This window comes from Sinocyclocheilus rhinocerous, unplaced genomic scaffold (assembly GCF_001515625.1).
Source record: "Sinocyclocheilus rhinocerous isolate Xijiao unplaced genomic scaffold, SAMN03320098_v1.1 scaffold2018, whole genome shotgun sequence".
Lineage (NCBI taxonomy): Eukaryota > Metazoa > Chordata > Actinopteri > Cypriniformes > Cyprinidae > Sinocyclocheilus > Sinocyclocheilus rhinocerous.
This window is the reverse complement of record NW_015658520.1, coordinates 188,210-194,348: the sequence shown is the minus strand read 5'-3', so window position 1 is coordinate 194,348 and position 6,139 is coordinate 188,210. Positions and strand designations below refer to the sequence as shown.

Genomic DNA, 6,139 nt, shown 5'->3' with positions numbered 1-6,139 from the left:
AATTAGCAATATTAGCAATATCATAAATAAATACAACTGAACAAAATTTCAGGTACAGAAACTGTAATTAAAACACTTCATTCTCTTTAACACCGAACGCACGCAGATCTAAAAATACTGTACATGTGTGTTTTCTTTCTCATCTGTTTACGTAAGACAAAAACGGCTGTGTTTATGATGATATACTGACGTAGTTTTCTGCATATTGGTCGACAAATATGAAAGAAGTCCGTTTCGGCCCGGAACATCCTTTTCTACAGTGGAAATACACGGAACGGTTCGAGAACGGACACAAACCGGGAACCTGTACCGCGACCTCTGTTCTCTGTGCTCGCGCTTGCACTTCGTGTGCGCTGCACGCAAGCAGGGCGCAAGTTCTTTCTGTTCCTGCACTTAAATCGTTTTTAATCACATTAAAATGCAAACGCCGGAATCGTTAAGCAGAATCGAAGTGCACGCGTCTTATCGAATACCCGGTTCTTGGAAATTTGGAACTGGTTCTAAAATGGAACCGGTTTTCGATACCCAACCCTAGTCTTAACTTTTATAAAGAATATCTCTTTGGGTTTGAGACTTTAGTCTTTGCAACTTTAGGGATCTTATCTATTCACGAACTGCTTGAAACACTCCAAAGAGAAAGGAAAACTTGAAATCGCCATATATTAACCCTTTAATTAATCAGTTGAGTGAATCTTTCAATGAGTCACTCACAACACAAACTTGTAGCCACCTACTACATTAAGATGTAACCTGGAGAAGAGCCACTAAACAATTCATTGAACGAATCTGAACAAATCTTTTTTTTCCCTTTTGAACAGATTCGAAAGATTCACGTCACTGATTTGTATCACCATTAGCTGCCATTGCCTTTTAGGTTTAGGATTTAGAACTCACTCAACCTACTCACTCATCTTATCAAATAATAAGAAAAACAGTGAGACTTTACCTACGAAGTCAATCTCCAGGATCCTCTGGAGGTCGCTGATGCTGCGGATCTCGCTGTTAGACAGTCTTTCAATCAGCTCTTGCGGAATTGGTGCTTCCTATGAAAAAAGTAGTTATTCAAACCATGTCAAATTAAAATTACTTACGTTTGTTGTAGTTTGTCATAATATTTCACAATTATTTCTTTTAAAAATCAATAAACACCGTTTTAAAATAAAGCATTTTGACTTTATAACATTAATATCTGAAGACAGGGTGTCATAACCAACATGCAAGAAAACAGAAAAGTCCCATTTAGACCCTCATGTGTCACGTTACGCTGTTGAGGAAGCACGCAGGAGGCACGAGTAAACGAGAACTGTCTTTAATCAAAGAAACTCAGGAGATAATCACCAATAGGAGCTTGAGCCAACACACGTAGAGAATGAGTAAACCTGACAAACACAAACTGAACAGACTAGGACTTTTAAACACAGGACAATCAGGGGAACACAGATGACAACAATGGAACATAATCAAACTAAACGAGGACAGGAACTTGACCAAATAAGGAAACACAGGAAGGACTACGGGGGCAAAACAGGTCCAAAAGTCTGACATTTCGCCCCCTCCCGGAAGGTGCGTCCTTGCACCGTAACAACAACAGAGGGAGGCATAGGTGGGAGCTTGGGAGGAGGCTCAGGAGGAGGACGGACACCCGGGAGAGGGCCGGCAGACAGAGACCAGGGAGGTGACGAAGGAGGGAGGAGCCAGGGAGGAGACTGGAGGGGCCCAGAGCAGGAGGAGCCAAGCAGGACCCAGACCACAGCCATGCGGTGGAGGAGGCAGGAGCGGGTGGGAGTGCAGGCATTTGTGAGCCTCCAGGCATTCAGGGCTAAACTCTGGATCGGGAGCCCCCTCTAGGCTGAACACGGAAACAGGATGGCGCTCAGGAGGAGTGGACACTTGAGGGCGCTTACAAGGAGCGGGCACTGGAGGGCGCTCTGGACTGGAGCCCTCTCCTCTTCGGTTTGGTACTTTTGCCGTGCCATACTCAGCTCACCCTCAGCCGCGGTGCAGGGGGCGGAGCTGCTCTCCGCGCTCACACCATCCGCTCCTTTCTCCCTCGTGGCGGGCATTGTCGCCGGCTCTCGCACCTGGTCTGACGGATTGAGCTCCACATCCGGGGCGATCGGCGAGGGCCAGAAACAGTCTGGTATGGTCCTCGAGCGAGCGCTCCCCCTGCTCCAGCAGGAGGAGGAGGAATTTGGGGCGAAGGAGGGGATCCATAGAAACAACAGGAACAAAAGAAAACACTGAGGAAAAAACGGAAACAACTGTACTTGGTCAGGTCTTCTGTCACGTCACGCTGTTGCGGAAGCACGCAGGAGGCACGAGTAAACGAGAACTGTCTTTAATCAAGGAAACTCAGGAGATAATCCACAATAGGCGCTTGAGCCAACACACGTAGAGAACGAGTAGACCTGACAAACACAAACTGAACAGACTAGGATCGGTGGGCTCGGGCTGATGCTCCGCACCGCGGGGAGATGGTGGACTGGGCACTGGGTCTGGAATGGATCTGACGAGATCATCCACGGGGCAGTATGGCGATCAGTTTCTCGCCATAGTCCACTCCATGAAGGCAGCGAATTCCGCTCGAAGACCATCTTCGGATGACGGCGCTCTGCACGCAGTGTTCAGGCTAGCGTCATAGAACGCGCAGAGCACATCATCCGGGTAGCTGGCAAGTTCGGCGAGGGCCAGAAACAGTCTGGTATGGTCCTCGAGCGAGCACAGTCTTTAATGACGAAAACAGGAGATAATCCACAATAGGCGCTTGAGCCAACACACGTAGAGAACGAGTAGACCTGACAAACACAAACTGAACAGACTAGGACTTTAAAACACAGGGCAATCAAGGGAACACAGGTGACATAAATGGAACATAATCAAACTAAACGAGGACAGGAACATGACCAAATAAGGAAACACAGGAAGGACTACGGGGGCAAAACAGGTCCAAAAGTCTGACATCATGACTCTGTCAAGCATTAGGTTTAAAAATATCTCAAATTTTCATATTTTTGTGAAAATACATGTTTTGTGGATCAAACCCTCTAAATTCTTAATATTCATAACTCAAAAATGCATAAATGCAAAAACAGTTCATTAAAAAACATTTTGAAGTGAATGATTAAGTTCACACGTTTGTTGAAAGTCCAATTAACTTGATGGCTGCACCACTTCATATGTATGTGTAGAAAATTGTAAAAAATAAAAAAAATAATAATAATAAATCGTATGTAGGCTACCATGAGTGCAGATATTAGTTACGTTATTAAACTCTTGCCACGTGTGTTTAAAATATATTTTGGAAAAGTTATATACTTTAGAATATTTAATATTTTAACATATTTTAATATTTTAGAAATATATTTTAAGTTAAAAATAAATTTTAGAACGTCCATCATCTTGGACATTCTCATTGCTCGCATAGCTACAATTACGCGAAATACGATTTTCTGGTTTTAATAACCATTAAAGTTATAATGAAGAACTGCGTAGTGACAGGCCTTACTATACATGCTCGCTCCCTCTTTCTATTTATAAAGGAATCTCTCTCTTCAGTAAAAAAAACATCGTGTTCTTCTTCTATCCTCAATGCATGTGTTCAGATGTTGATCTTACCTCAGCGGCTGCTGAAAGCAGGGAGAAGCAGCAGAAGAGAAAGTGGATCAGCACGGCTCTCATCTCCCCTGTGGTCTAAATGTGTCCCAGCGCAGGCGAAACCTTTCCGACCGGAGCCGCAAAGATGCTCCAACCGGCGAGAAGCCAGGGAACATGCCTTTCCATAGACAAATCTCTCAAAGGATAAACTCTTCAAAAGTCAGAGACGAAAAATCTAAACCCGACTCTATGAAATCAAACGAGCTCCTATTAATAAGTTATTGACGCTGCTAATCCATTAAATTAAAAAAATCAAACCCGCAAACCAGTGCGCAAGATCATTTCTCTCCTCACACACACTAAGAAAACATGAATGAAGCGATCCTTCATCCCTTTACCGCATCAGGATTTTATAGAAAAAACGAATAATAATCTAAATCCAAATGTACACCTATAGGCTCAAAATCGTGGTACAAAAGAGTCCACATTTATCCAAAATAGTCCATTTTTATGCAACGTCCATACTCTGTGTCCTCACATAAAAGTGGTTTGGTTCAAACTTCAGCAGGTCCCGCGGCGTGGAAAGGATCTGACAGTGAATGAACTGGAGCTTCTCTCATCTCCTCATGTTAAACTCGACGAGCCGCGCGCCCCCTCAAAACGAGGTGAATCTCTACAAACCACGAGCCTTTCAAGTTACCGCCTCAGTGAAACTGCAGTGCTGGGGATTTTGATTCATCTCAGTGACTCGAATCTTTTGAATCAGTAAAAAAAAAAGATTCGTTTAGTGAAACTTTTCAGCGGGTTACGTCAGTAGGTGACGACAAGCGACTTCAGTCACTCAAGCAATTTGTTAAAACACCGTATTTGTTCGCAAATTTGTTCAGAAATGACATACCACTAAAAATTTGATATGTTTCACCTTGCTAAACCTATGAAGACAGATTTTTTCCCCCCACATAACTCCACATTTCTTCAAGATTTGTCAAGTGCTGAGGACGTGACATTCTGACAAAAAATGCGTTGCTTGAAAGATAAACCGTCGCGTGTATTAAAATACGATTTTATTTTGCTTTATATTTCTACTCTGGAGGTGAGTTAGCAAGGTGTTTTCCTCTGAGCTATTAGAAAGTTAATAGTTAACACATTTAGTTCATATTCAGACGGTGTTTACATTAGACATGTCCTGTCAGACTAATGTCTAACAGGAGAAATAGGGGCGAGTGAGTTTCAGGGTCTACTGAAGCCAGTGTGTCTCCTCAGATTTAGATGGGTGAGTCCTTAATTAACCCCACTGAGACAGGAAGCACCACAGACTGACAACTATTGAGGAGAAATGATGGGAAAGAAAGCAACAATGAATAGGCTACAAGAAGAAGAAAAAAAGGAGAAGGTGAAGACAGCAGACTACAGGAGGTGAGCAGCACAATGTCCTAGAGTTGAAACAAAAGCTGATAAAATAGACACGACACACACACTACCTTCCGAATTGGGTTTGGTGCGATTTGGTGAGGTAAAAGGAATAATAGAATTCTCTGGAAGTTTCCATTCATTCCACATTCCAAAATATTTGTTTTATAACAATGCATTCTGGTTGTGCGTGTTCTTGTTTCATTTTATAAGTGTGTGTTTGTGTGTATCTGTTTTTCTATTCTGGTGGGGACTTAAACCTGAATACACACAGACTCATGGGGACTCGTGTCACGGTGGGGACCTAAATTGAGGTCCCCACGGGTAAACAAGCTAATAAATCACACAGAATTAAGTTTTTTGAAAATCTAAAAATGCACAAAGTTTCCTGTGAGGGGTAGGTTTAGGGGTAGGGTTGGTGTAGGGCAATAGAAAATACGGTCTGTACAGTAGAAAAACCATTACACCTATGGAGAGTCCCCACAAGGATAGCTGACCAGACGTGTGTGTGTGTGTGTGTGTGTGTGTGTGAGGCAAGCATGAGTTGCATTCCTGACCCTGACTTTAGCCGTAAGATGGAGAGGAATGTGTGAGGACCCACGCACACACAAAGTTTCAGCAGGTGAAGAATCTGGAAATCCAGTGTCTATGTAGTTCATGACTGACATCTCAATGAAGACAGAGGAGGGAAGGGGTACGAGGTCAGAAGAGCTGATCCGAAAGGGCTGAAATGGAAAGACGTTTCGATATGGATGGCTATCAAGTGACAGTTCGATATGGAGGAAAAAGGAAAAGCAAATGAGCGGACATTTGTTATGGTTGTGGTAAAAATAGGCAGAGAAAAAAGGGACTATGGGAGTTGAAGTCCCCTGAGATCCCGCCTTGCCAAAGAGAATGAGTCACTGCGCAACCACATCTACCAGTAATATGTGTGGGAAACCTCCATGGAGCACAGAGATGCATACTTGTACCTTTTCTGTAAGACGGACACACTTGGACACATGGACACCCACACATACCTCGAGCACCGGCGGTCCATGCCAAGCTGGGATTCCTGCCAAAACCAAAAACCTTTGCTCTCCTTCCCATCCGTCCAAGCATGAGAATAATAAGTTGAACTTCTATCGTGTACAAA

General features: G+C 43.5%; 2 long non-coding RNA genes across 2 annotated transcripts; one reads left to right on the top strand and one right to left on the bottom strand.

The window, feature by feature from the left end:
* Positions 1 to 73: 73 nt before the first annotated feature.
* Positions 74 to 4,306, bottom strand: LOC107722670 (uncharacterized). Its single transcript, XR_001637825.1, has 3 exons — positions 3,616 to 4,306; positions 947 to 1,043; positions 74 to 84 (listed from the first exon to the last, which is right to left on the bottom strand). It is a non-coding gene; the product is annotated as an uncharacterized LOC107722670 (long non-coding RNA).
* A 317-nt stretch (positions 4,307 to 4,623) lies between these two features.
* LOC107722671 (uncharacterized) lies at positions 4,624 to 6,090 on the top strand. Its single transcript, XR_001637826.1, has 3 exons — positions 4,624 to 4,687; positions 4,858 to 5,010; positions 5,543 to 6,090. It is a non-coding gene; the product is annotated as an uncharacterized LOC107722671 (long non-coding RNA).
* The last annotated feature ends 49 nt before the right edge of the window (positions 6,091 to 6,139 follow it).